Source organism: Tachysurus vachellii, chromosome 26, assembly GCF_030014155.1.
Source record: "Tachysurus vachellii isolate PV-2020 chromosome 26, HZAU_Pvac_v1, whole genome shotgun sequence".
Classification (NCBI taxonomy): domain Eukaryota; kingdom Metazoa; phylum Chordata; class Actinopteri; order Siluriformes; family Bagridae; genus Tachysurus; species Tachysurus vachellii.
In genome coordinates, this window is record NC_083485.1 from 14,726,875 (window position 1) to 14,740,877 (window position 14,003).

Sequence of the window (14,003 nt, forward strand, 5' to 3'; positions counted from 1 at the left end):
GTAATTAATGCGTGTGTGCGCGCGCGCGCGGTTTTCATCCCCCACGTACTGCTGATGAATAAATTGTATCGTGCAATTAAAAACGTAATGATTTGCATTTGCAAAAAAAAAAAAAAAAAAAAAAATGCAAAAAAATTTAACACATCCTGCATAATGGCGGACGAGTAAAAGCGCGTGCACTCCTCCTTCTCCTCCTTTTCCTCCTCCTCCTCCCAGAACCGATAGAGCGGTGTGTTTTTTGTTTTGTTTTTTTTCCCTCAGCGCATGCGCATTTCAGCAAAAAGGAGGGAGGAAGAGAAAAAAAACGTTCGATTCATTATTTATTTATTTATTTTTATTTTTTTGAGAAAAATTTCTCGCATTGGAAAAAAAAAATTGCGCTTCCGTCATCCTGAGTGAGAGGGAGGATCCTTCTGCTCTGCACTGCCCTGGAAAGGGGCAAAAAAATTCTGTTTCACCCGCATCGTTTTTTTTTTTTTTGTGTGTTTTTTTTTTGGGAGGTAACGAAGGCGGCGCGTGCCGCTTTGCTCACCCTCCCGCCCCCCTCCCTCCACACCCCCCACCCCTTTTCCAAATTAGAAATCATTGTAGAATTTGTTTCCCTGCACAGGCCGCCCGCCCGCGCGCGCGCTTTACTCACCTCTAATTTGCGCATCCGGACTCGGAGACACTGATGCTTTCTTTGGTAAGATCAACTTATTTTTCTCAGCGCGCGTTACATTGTTGCGTCAAATTTTAAAGCGAGCAATGAAACATTTCTCCTTTTGCTTCCTCCCCCTAAAATTAACTTTCTTAAGAAATTTCTCTTCGTGCATTGGGGCGATTTTTAAACGTCGCAAAAGAGACGATTATAAGTTGGGAAAATTTTATTTTAAGGAATGCAAAAAAAAAAAAGGAAAAAAAAAAAGCCGTCACGGTAAAGGGGAAACACAAAACCCCCTAAAGAGCAGCAGCGGCCATATTTGGCGATTTCTTTTTTTTCCCACTGAATTGTGCTTTTATTCGGAGATTAAAGCTGTGCGCGTGCCGTCGGATCAGTAATCGATGAGTCGATTTCCTGCACGTCCGTCGGTTTTAACGCGGGTTCGATGTTTCTCGAGGTTAAAACGAAGGGATTTTATTTTCGGATTCTCTTTACAAAAAAAAAAAAAAAAACAGTCCTGAATGTCGTTTTTGTTTTTGTTGCAAAATTAGCGCCCCCTGTGGTCAAATTCTTGGGGAAATTAAAGAAATTACGATTAATTCTGATTGCATTTCGCATCAGGATTTTTTTTTTTTTTTTTGCAATTTTGATTCACTTTTTCTTTTTTGCATCGTTTTTCTACACACGTTGTTTAACGACGTTGTGTTTTAATTTGTACCCTGGTGAAAATAACTGCACGACTCCAGCGTCCTTCCTTGGAGTTATTTTTCATTTCCTCGTGCTCATTCCTCATTTTGTGCACTTTTATTAAAACCGACCTTATGCAAAAACTCTCATGTCGTTTCCTGGTAGAAACCAAAACGCGGCTCGTGCTGCTCTGTCTTTCTGTGCACGGTTGCATTGATTTATGATATTTTTTCCTCCTCGTCTGCACATATTATAAAAAAATCAATCAGACTTGACAGCATGTTGCAAATGGATGTCAGGCACGTGCATGCACGCGTGCATACGTGTGTTTTTGTTTCTTGTGTGTTTTGTCATGCACACGTGATGAAGTGCATGCATTTTCATTCTTGCCATAAAAGCATAAGAAAGCATAAGAGCTGTGCAGTATTTTACAAGTTTATTTATCAGACCTTAAAAAAAAAATCCTCAAGCCTTCAACACTTGGACTTAAAGCTAAATAAATAAATAAATAAATAAATAAGTAAATAAAAAAGTAATATCTGTACAGGGCCAAATTCGATTTATGCAGCTTTTCCTTTCAGCAGCACGATAAACCGAGCCGTTGTGAATATTTTTTATTGAGTTAAATTGATTTCCTTTTAATACATTGCTTCAACATACACAGTGTATTTCACCATGCAGAGACTCCGTCAAAGAGATTTCCTTAAATATACTCTGTGTCTATGGGTTGAATTAATTTTAAAGCAGCTCTATAATTCATCCATCAGACAGTGACGGTGTTAGACAAAACTTCCCTTTTTCACCATGACAGCGTGATGATATTCGTGAAGCTTGTTGAGCTGGAGACCATTTTATTTTTAATTTTACTTGTTTCAATGCAATACCTAACAATCTGATAACTGAGACGTGCTCAGAATGCTAACATTGGATTAGAGGGTTTCCTGCATGGCTTGTGAAAATATCTTCTTTCTTTAAGGAATGGAAAAAGATTTAGCCTTCAAATGATGACGCAATGGGGGAATAAAAACGTATGCATGTTTTTTTTTTTTTATTTTTTATTTTATTTTATTTTTTTTTTATTTTTTATTTATTTATTTTTTTTTTTAATTTATTTCCCCCATGCACCAAATCATCATTCAAGAAAGCTTTGTGTTTGGATAACCAAGTTTTTTTTTTCTTTTTTTTAAACATTTTTTTTTAAAACAGTGTCATAATATTGGTTTCTGGTTTAAAGCGTGGGGGGCACGGTGGCTTAGTGGTTAGCACGTTTACCTCACACCTCCAGGGTTGGGGGTTCGATTCCCGCCTCCGCCTTGTGTGTGTGGAGTTTGCATGTTCTCCCCGTGCCTCGGGGGTTTCCTCCGGGTACTCCGGTTTCCTCCCCCGGTCCAAAGACATGCATGGTAGGTTGATTGGCGTCTCTGGAAAATTGTCCGTAGTGTGTGATTGCGTGAGTGAATGAGAGTGTGTGTGTGTGCCCTGTGATGGGTTGCCACTCTGTCCAGGGTGTATCCTGCCTTGATGCCCGATGATGCCTGAGATAGGCACAGGCTCCCCGTGACCCGAGGTAGTTCGGATAAGCGGTAGGAAATGAGAGAGAGAGAGAGTGGTTTAAAGCTTGAATTGATTTGAAATGTTTGGTGATGTAGGGAACGTCCATGCTGAACATAACGTACTGGAACATTTTTAAATTGTAAAAAAATGACTTGCATAATAGAAAAATAGAATAAATAGAAATCTTGGATTACTGGATAAATCTTTCTCAATAAAGTACTAGAAAATAACGTGATGTTGCAGCATGCTATAGAAACTGTAGTTCGTTTTTTTTAGAAAGAAACGACGTCTCGATGTAAGCGTGTTGAACACAAAGCTTGAACGGATTAAGTATATCCATGTATTCTTATGTACATTTCATTACATTCGTTCCATTTTAATCTTATTAGAATGTTGTTATTAAAATTCTTTTTTGCATTTTGCGCTCATAGTCTGGGAGAACGTGATGTGGAGTTTTTTGTGCTTGTTCAGGTTTGACCTTTTGCATTAACACTTCTCTTTCTGCTTTTTTGTTTCTTGAATTGAGACTGAAACTGGAGCTATACTGGGCATGTACTGAATTGTAATGAGATTCATTTTTTTTCTCTTTACATTTTATTTATTTTTTTTTTAAACTTTACATGGTAAAGTTTGGTTAATATTGATGCAATTTTAAAAATTGGAATAATTTCTCCGCTTCTGAGCGCTGGGTCTTAAGCTGTTGTGTTTCTAAATAATTTAATGCTAAAAGAAATGTACAATTTCTATTCTTTAGAGTTTCATTGTATGTTTATTCTTTTACAGTCACTTTTATTGAACACCGAATGAGCACTTTTTAAAAAGGAAAAAAAAAAAAGGCAGCATAATTTTGTAAAACGATTAAGAATCTTCCGACCAATCAGAATGAAGTATTCGCAGCGCTCTGGTCGAGCCTGGTGTATTCTGTAGCTCGTTTTTCTTAGTGAATCTGTAGTTCGTTATGACTCATTGCTGTTCGTTTTGTCTGGCTGCCTTCCAAATTGTTGACACAACTTTTGATCTGTTGCTTTTTTTGTTTTGTTTTTATTCCTTTTACGTTGCTCTTGTATTCTGCGGCCGCTGGATAAATATGATCGACCTTTCTTTCGACTTTCAACCTCGAGAAACGCGTTTTAATAAAATGATCGTTACTGTGTGTTTAAGGCAAAACAAATATCAAGGTAAAAGTGGGAAAATCTGTAGCAGACATTCTGAAGGGCAAATCTTTACATGTTCAAGGTTTAGGTTCAAGTGTGAGACTAAAAAAACTACACTGAATCTAATCATGTCTACAGATATTCCATAGTATACAGCTGAAGACCAAAGAAATGATTGATTTCACAGATTTTTTTTATATTTATGGCATAAAATGATTTTAATTTGTTGATATGATTCATTTGGTTGTCATTTAGCTTGTTCTTTTCCAGTATTCCTGCTGTTGATGTGTGGATGTTTTTCTTTTTGAAGGGAAAAAACAAGTGAGATCGGACTTAGCGTTATTACTTGAGGGATTTCTTCAGTTATCACAGTGATTTTGAATTTATTGTATAAGACTATGTTAAAAGCTTAATAAAATCTACATACACTAGCACCTGTGGGCTTTTTTACACCTGGTCACTTCACGTGTTGTCTCTGATCCAATAGCTATCTGATTTGTTAAAACTGTTCCATTTACATTAGGCCACATAAACGCGTCTCGGCGAATCGGATATCGGTCCGATCTTTCTACTCCCGCCCAAAATGCTAATATATTTTGCCTCATTTCCGGGGTAATGGAAACGTAACAAGCTTTGGTGTGTGCGGTTTTCGGAATGCTATCAAAAATAAGACGAAAAAACTTATGACGGTTATGCTACAAAAAACAGCATTTACATTTATTTGTTTCTGGCGCGATGCACGACGCACGACTCGTGAGTCACCTGCGAGTGACGTACTTACGTTTGGGAGGAGTATAGCGCTGACGTATGTGGCTTGAACAACCACATTCATTTACACCTGTCCAGTTTCATCTGAAATGCGTCCCAGACCACCTCCTGAAGTGGTTTGAACCGTCGGATTTATATCTGTCTCCAAAACGTTTCGGATGGCATTTAGACCTGGTCTTTTTACCATCGGGTAGCTATCGGATCACAGAAAATGCATGAAGTGAATAGGTGTAAAAAGCCCCTAAGTGACTAGTTATGAATTTACACACAGGGATTAGAAACATGTACAGTGCATAAAAATGCGCAAAACCTTCTGTCACTACGGTACAGTTATCGAGCAGAGCTTTAGCTTCATGACTGAACTAAAGTCAAGGAAATTGTAAAACGGGTCAAATGTATTTCCAGCGTTTAGATGACACCAGAAAGGATGCCAAATTTCTCAAATTGTGTGAAATCAAAACCGCTTTAATACTCACTGGAATATAAAAGTCATTTTAAGCTGAAATGCTGTCAGAAATGATGTTGATTAGAAAATTAGTAAGTACCTTCTGACCAATCACAATCGAGAACCTTGTATATTTTTATATATATAATTATATAAGTACTCCTAAAGGGGTTTTCACGCAGCTTTTAACTCTGGGGTATCGTCACGCTAATCCTCGCTTTTACCCCCAGGAAGAAGAACATGTGATTTACATGTGTAATGCAGAAGCGTGGTTAGGAAGCACGGCTTTTCCCCTGGAGTTATAAAACTCCTCTCTGAATCACGATCAGTGTCACATCACCGTGCCAGAAGTGTATCGGTGCCTCATATCGGGTGAAAACCAGGACGTAGCAATGCTTAACAATAATGGCTACATCGCACATACGTTTTTTTCCGTAAAGCAAAGTTATCTTGTGTACTTTATCCACACTGTTTAAGTGTTCAGAAAAATGCTGGTCTGATTTTTTTTTTTATTATTATTTTTTTTTAAATCGGTATCAGTGACGGAAACTGTTGAGTCGGCTAATCCAGGTTTGCTTGGATTCCAAGAACGATGCTCTTTTACAAGTTTGTGTCTGATAAAATCAAACCCACATCATCCAGCGTTATTGTAGTGACCTCTCTGCTTCAGCGCTTTCACGAACACTGGAAGCTGCATTAAAAGTCATTTTTAAACACAAAGCTTGTTTTAGGAAACGGACTCATTATTATTATTTTTTTTTTAATCATTATTATCGTTGAGCTAATGATAAAGTTCACATTATTCTTTTGTCAGTTCTTTTGACAGGGTTGCCGTGGTAACACTCGCCTGCTCAGTAATTAATTTATTTTCTTATTATTCTTTTTATTTATTTATTTATTTATTTTTTAATAAATTTTTTTTGTACACACTTTTCTCGGTTGGTATTATTTCAAAGTTTACATATGAACTTTTATTTTTTTTTGTACGTTGTAAGTACGTTTTTTTTGAAAGACATGCTGGGAATGTGCTCCTGGGAGTTTAGATAATTTTTTATTATATTATATATATATTTTATTTCTCTTATTTCTTTTGACAACGTGAACGTAATGTGAGCAGAATTTCTTCCTACATGATACAAAGCAGTCAAATGTTCCGCCATCATGGAATTTTGACAATCGCCTGAAACTCGTCCGTAACCTTTTTTTTTTTAAATATATATGACCTGATCCATCATCCGTCCTTTTGTCCTTTGATATGGATAAAAATGAGACATGTTTTTAAACGTGGCTGTGTTTGTGTAGTCTGGGTCTTTGTGTAAACTTACCTCAGAAGTGACTCAATCTACTCCTTATGGGTTTTTTTTTATTATTTATAAATCTAGTCAAATCTCTTCCTTCGGTTGTTCTTGTAGCTTTTGTGTCTTGCTTTGGTGCTATAAAAATTTCACTACCCCCTCCTTGTGGATTCGCTCTAAATCACTGAAGACAGTGAGGGGTACAGGGCTGTGACCACGTCACGCCGTAGCCACCTCTGATGCTCTGTAGGTTCATAAGCTCATATGTACAATAGACAAAGATTTTATTATTTTCTTTGCTTTGATGTTTCAGCTTCTTTGTTCTGTGATGATGCACTAATTTACACTGTACACTGATTTTTAGTTTGTTTAACTCGCACCTTGGTCCAGTTTCCTCTTTCAATTCCGTTCGTCTCTGTAGGTGCATTTGAACAAAAATCTCCGATCCATGATCATCTTGGCGTACGTCTTTAGCTGAACTGTGGCGTGGTTCGATTAATGCACGAAAGCGTTTAGTTAGAATATTTTCACCACTTTGTGTTTTAAATGGTTTAATATGATGATAATATTCATTCATTCATTCATTTTCTACCGCTTATCCGAACTACCTCGGGTCACGGGGAGCCTGTGCCTCTCAGGCGTCATCGGGCATCAAGGCAGGATACACTCTAGACGGAGTGCGAACCCATTGCAGGGCGCACACACACTCTCATTCACTCACGCAATCACCCACTACGGACAGTTTTCCAGAGATGCCAATCAACCTAACGACTAAGCTACCGTGCCCCCCCATGATGATAATATAAACCTGTTAAACCGGACTAAAACTATTTAGTTTATCATGCGGCTTTTTTGTTCTGATGATTAAAAACACGATAGAATTAAAATTCCTAACATTGAAACAGCGTTTCTTAGGAGTTTCAGCTATCTGAAATAACTATCTTAAAACAATGCAACTTCCTGATTGATTTATTTTTTTTTGCACCTTCCAGTTTGGAGAGCAGATTTGTACTGATTTGCTTTCAGTGGTTGAAAATGTTGATTTAATGTAGCTGGAAAGTCAAAGTGGATAAGAAAGGATATCATTTTGTTTTTAATTTACCCACGTTATTGTGGAAGTGCTGTACCTGAAGTAATGGCCAGACATTTTCCACCATTATAGCTCAAGTTTATTATTAAACCTCATCATTGTTTCATTCTTCAGATATTCCCCAGTTTACCGTTTCCTTATAGCATCTAATTACTGACTCCATCAACACTGTGGTGTGGTGGGGGTTTTTTTTTCACTTCCCTTTTTCCGTTTAGAATTTTTGTGCTGTTTTCCTGCCTGCTGCCTCTGACCTAAGAATAGAATTTTCATAGAAATATCCAAAACATTTCCTCCCACCAGTCTGGCTCCTCTCTGGCGTACATTTATAAAAAGAAATTCTGTAATTTTCCGTGTGAAGTTTCCCGAGCCGGACTGTAAATTTCAGCCATGTTGAAATGTCAGGGGCAAAAATTTCTGAACCCTTTTGTCTTCAGGTCTCGCCTTTAGCCGGGGCATTTGGGGGGAGAAAGCAGGAGGGAGAGAAAAAGGAGACTCTCACTCTCTCTCTCTCTCTGAGCTTTCGTGCATTGTTTTGCATTCCCAGCTATTCAAAGCACGTCTAATAAATTGCTTTTAGTGAGGTTTTTTTTTTTATGAGCGTGTGGGTGCAGGAGTTATTGTCATGCTGATAATAAATTGTCGCGTCTCCTCACTGACCCTTTGTGCTAAGGAAAAAAAAAAAACTAAAATGCCGAATTGTCAAAACGAACACTGATGTAGTTTGACTTTAATCATTTTTCCCCATGCGATTCTGTTCCATGCGATGATTAATGAAACAATTAAACAACCATGTAACATTTATTGATGTCATTATGATGTAATAGTCACTTAAACATGGATCGTGATCATGAAAATACAAAGGAAGAAAAAACGTTGAAGCCTCGTTTTAACAGCTAATGTGAATTTAATTTCAGTCTTCATCTTTTTGTTAAAGGCTTTTGATATTAAAAATAACAAAACAAAAAAATTATTTTATTTTTAAGTTTTAACATGCTCCAAAAGTGCATTTATTGAAAGTACATTTTTTTATTTAAATTTATTTTCCTAAAGGTACTTTAGATATAATATAAAATAACAATCCTAACAGAATTTGTCATAGCTAAGTAAATGCAAGTATTTTTATAAAAGCTGTTCCATTACGGTACATTAAAACAGTAGCTATCACTTTTGGCTAATTTTTACTTTGTCAAAAATAAATAAATAAACTGTTTTGGAATAAAAAAAAAAATCATTAAAAAAATTGTCAAATATTTAAACCATTTTGGAATAAATAATTTAAAAAAACGGTATAAGGCCATCCTTAAAAATATTCTTGTTTGCCGTAACCCGACCGACCCTGTCAATTTAGGACCGACTCATTTATTTATTTATTTATTTATTTATTTATTTATTTATTTTGCTTTAAGCCCGACCGACTTGCCGGGTTGTAAATTTGCGTTAAGCCCGAACAACTCTTCGAACAACTAATACAAAAGCAATAAAATAATATTAATTATATTTTAGTAAGTATTGTAAATATATAAATTTCCCAGGCCTACATACAAACGAAGGCTACGTTCTTTCTTTTAAATAAAAACCTGTGACGTCATTTATGTTTACACTATTGGTTAACGGATGTCACACTATGGCCTGTGCGTTCGCTTCGTCTCATCCTCTCATTCACTGTCAGTCAACGGTTCGCGCTTGGTAACGATGGCTGCGGTTTCAGTAAACAAAATGTTCGCGGTCACCGTTCAAACAAATTTGTGGTCTATATAGACTGCGTCAAAATGAGGTTTGCAATGATGCGCCCGAAGGCACGGTTTGAAGACCCAGTCAGTGACGTCACGATATGCTCATTTGGTTAAATTCATACCTACGTAATCACCGTCACCAAAATTGTACTTTTTTTTTTTTTTTTTTTTTTTTTTACATTGAAACTTAAAAAAATATATAGACCTACCTACCGACTTTTTTTTTTTTTTTTTTTTTTTTTTGTACTGTTACTGCAAACCAAAATATTTTTAAGGATGGCCTAATGGTGCATTCTTTTAAAATAAATTTGTCAAACTTTTTTCACATTTCAAAGTTGATTGTATTTTTTTTCTACTAATTTATTTTTAACATTTTTTTTCATGCTTGTTTTTTTTTTTTTTTGTTTTTTTTTTCTCCATTCTATTTATTCTATATCTATATAGAATATATATCTATATTTACAGCTTGCATGTTTTAACTTGCATGCTGTAATTCCCAGTGAAACTGTTTAATCTGTCATTTTTGATTTCCTGAAATTAAACTAAAGTGCTGAAGCAGGAAGAAATTGCACGGTTGTGGGGAAAACACCGTCAGGTTACAGATATTTGGCTCAGGAATTTTTTTTGAGGTTGTATCCCATGTGAAGGGAAGATTCAGCCTCCTGATATGACACGCTATCGTTGACCTGAAATGACAGTTCAGCTTTTTTATCACAAGATCGTAACCACGTCTAATGTTCTAATGTTTATAACAGAACAAAGGCTTTGAGGAAAGAGTAAAAAATAACCAGATGACATTTAGATGACGGTTGAGTTTTTCTGTGTGCAGACATCAGATTTAACCGTTTTGCTTGTGGTCTTTAGGTCTTTTATCCTAAACAAATCAATTTTACATTAGCTTAAATCTAAATCTCAGTCCGTTGTAGTGTTTCATCACCTTGCTGTTTTTCTGACCAGTTAGCATGCTAACTAAGCCCTAGCGTGATCTATTAGCTGGAGCACTTTTCCTCAGATAGAGAACATGGCTTCATAAATCTGAGCAGTTTTAAAATGAATTTACATCTGTTCACAGTTTTCTAGGATGCCGTTGAGACTTAGCTTTTAGCTAAATGACCGTGACGTTAGAATGAACCATGAATGACTTGTATTGATTCTTTAGATCTATTTCTTTTAGATCGTTTATCTTATTTTATTCAACTGAGCAATTATTGGTTGAGGGCCTTGCTCGGGGGCCCAGCGGGGGCAGTTTGGTTGACCTGTGGTTTGAACTCATGACCTTCCAATTAGCCACTGAGCTACCACATTTCTCTAGCAAGCTGAATAAAAAGAAACAGAAGTACAGTAGCTTTGTTTAGTATTAACTCTAATACTAAGTAAGAGAGACTTCATGCTATTATAAGAGGCGGAGCTTTCTGTATCATTGGTTGGAAGTTGGTGGTACATATTAATTTATTTCCACCATTTTTTGAGCATGTGATGCAACAAAGACCGAATTTCATTCCCTGACCAGATTTTATTTTGATCAAAGCTAGAAAAATTTGAGGAGAAAATGGAGCGTGTTCTCACTTAAAAATCACCGTCCGCACCTTTAACTTCGCAGCTGCCTCAAGATCGGCATGCAATATGCTAATTAATGATGGAACAAAATATAAGGAGGAAAAGGAGGTTTATGTTGATATAATAAAACTAGTAACTGCTTTTTGGTTTTTACCGTCTCGGTTTAATGAGTCCATAAACAGCAGCGCTTCTCATTTTTCTCGTCTACTCCGAACTCGCTTTGCAACTTTGATTCATATCAGGAAGAAAATGTCAGCACGTCAGGAGCTTAGCAGCAGCCGTGAAGCCGGGGCCGAATTTCTAATTTTAGACCTCTCTTTCAGGATTTATTTTCATCTAATTCGAGTCTGCTTTTCAATAGCGCCTAGTTATTAAATTTTAATTCAGGGCAGCATTAGCATATAAATTGAAAGAAGGCTCCGTTGCATTGCTCATTCGTTCAGATGGAATTTTAAGACCTGACATTTATATTTTTTTTTTTTTTTTTTTTTGTTGGTTTTTTCCCCCTCCATTTAAATTCATGTAAAAAAAAAAAAAAAAAAGGGAAAAAAAGATGGGGGGGGGATTCCTCCCTCCAATATATTTGTACATTATTGCTTTTTTTTTTATTAGTAGTATTTATATATTTATTTTTAAATTGCAGGCTGGAGATGTGACTGCAGTAATTGAATGCAGGGCCACAAAACATTTCTTGTGCCAAAAAAATGGAGCAGCTTGACGTAATTTTCCATCCTTAGCTGTAAAATAAATATATATATATATAATATTAAATTCTCTCTCTCACTTGCTTTGGTGTTAAAATTTCAGATTCCTGCTCGGGCTTCAGTGAATATTCAGCTTGTGCCGCTTTTCTTAAGCGATCCTAAAAAGGTCTTATGTAAGGAGGAAAAAGTTCCATCTCGCTAAGCTTGTGCGCTGCAAAATTATTTTCGCAAAATGGGTCAAATCACTGAAAATATCTCCTCCCTCTGAAATTTAACCTGACAGCTCATTTACTATCTCAGCCGTTTTTCTTTATGCGAGAGCGCTGCAGTTTTCAGCGAGGCGGCTGAGGCGAGTTCTATGTGAAATAGCAGCAGGGTGGAAATTCACAGCGCATAATTCCCTCACTGAGGTGTGAAGAAATGCGTGCTAAATTCCATCTGCGAGCTCGAATGCAGTTCCAACGCAGCTCGTGTTAACCACAGGCCTTGACGGTGTTCCTTTAAATATTTATTTGTACACCTTATGCATATTTGTATGGATGGATAGATAGATAGATGGACACATTTTATTGCTACGTGGCTTCAACAGGATGAGTTGTCCTCAGTTTTTTTTTTTGTAGTTTTTCATGTAATTATTTAAATGAACACACTGTTGCCTTTGTCACTTTTTTACTGACATTTCTGTCCTGGATTTTGGAGAACGACTCAAATCTAGCTGCATTTTTGCTGAAAACGTAAAAAGGTGTTTTTTTAAGTTTTTGTTAAGCTTGTCTAGCTAGTGCTTGTCTAACTTTTCTGTCTAGTCTTTTTTTAGCTAGTGCTTGTCTAACTTTTCTGTCTAGTCCTTTTTTAGCTAGTGCTTGTCTAGCTAGTTTTTTTAGCTAGTGCTTGTCTAACTTTTCTGTCTAGTACATTTTTTAGCTAGTGCTTGTCTAGCTAGTTTTTTTTAGCTAGTCTTTTTTTAGCTAGTGCTTATCTAACTTTTCTATCTGGTCCTTTTTAGCTAGTGCTTGTCTAGCTAGTCTTTTTTTAGCTAGTGCTTGTCTAACTTTTCTAGCTAGTCCTTTTTTAGCTAGTGCTTGTCTAGCTAGTCTTTTTTTAGCTAGTGCTTGTCTAACTTTTCTGTCTAGTCCTTTTTTAGCTAGTGCTTGTCTAGCTAGTTTTTGTAGCTAGTCTTTTTTTAGCTAGTGCTTATTTAACTTTTCTGTCTAGTCCTTTTTTAGCTAGTGCTTGTCTAGCTAGTCCTTTTTTAGCTAGTCTTTTTTTAGCTAGTGCTTATCTAACTTTTCTATCTGGTCCTTTTTTACCTAGTGCTTGTCCAGCTTTTCACTTAATTTCTTCAGTATCTTTACTGATGGTTCAACTTAAACAGTTTATTGTTTGTCATTAAGACAGTAATTGATCTGGTTCTTTAGCTGTGCTGAAGCTGATAAACCTCTCTAACCTTCTGTATGTCTCACATTGTGTTCTTCAGAATGTCTAGTGATGTTAAAAACAAACAAATATCCAGTCTTGGGTGTTCTGTGTTTGCTTATTTATTAACAAACCTATATTAAGGAAAATGGCTCCAGATTCTTCAATCTGCTCTGAGAATATTTATTTGCCAGAGACTGGAGCCTGAAATGTCCGCATCAGATTCCGATTTCATCACTTTGCTTGTTGGACGACGGCCAAGCGGGAAGGACTGTTTAAAAAAATAAACACACACCGTGGCTGAAACACTCGTGTAAAAGCTCATGTCTCTTTCCTTGTTTGTCAGCGGGTCATCTCCTCACTCCAGTTTAGCGTTTCTTAAGTGCAGTTAAAAATTCGACATCGCCTTCTGTCCATACAGAGCCCACGTCACGCTTGGTCTCAAACTTAGCATCTTTTATTTTCTTCTGATTTAATCATTTGGCAGATATTTCTCTGAAGCGCCATTAGATCTGTTACACTTAACAGACTTGGCTTTACTCCATACTCATTACACATCAATTAGTCACCAGAAAACGTTCGACTAATTAGGCTTTCTTTTAATTAATGATATGATTGATTAGCTTCGGAGGAGCATATGAGCCTTTTCAGAACTTTTATACCTCAGGTTTTTTATCTTTAGATATGATGTCTACTTTAATTTCTTGTGGTTTTAAGTAAATAGGAGGCAACCTTCTACATGATGACAAAAATAATGAATAAATCTGAACGAATGAATAAATAAATGTGTAAATTTTATGTGTAAATTTTTAAAGAAAAAAAATTGATATGCTGTAAGAGGAAAATAATAAGTTGATTTGACAACTTTTCTCATTTTTTACCACATTTTATTGTTGTTGATCTATAATGATAATGTGATATTTTGTCTTGGATTTATTTATTTATTCCTTTTTTAAATAA

At 36.2% G+C, this 14,003-nt stretch overlaps 1 protein-coding gene across 4 annotated transcripts in view; it reads left to right on the forward strand.

The window, feature by feature from the left end:
• Nucleotides 1–563: 563 nt before the first annotated feature.
• Nucleotides 564–14,003, forward strand: part of znf618 (zinc finger protein 618) — a 30,246-nt gene continuing 16,806 nt past the window's right edge. For all 4 annotated transcript variants that reach the window (XM_060863030.1, XM_060863031.1, XM_060863032.1 and 1 more), the window contains exon 1: nt 564–685. The gene's annotated coding sequence lies outside the window, so the exon portion shown is untranslated. The remainder of the gene's footprint in view (nt 686–14,003) is intronic.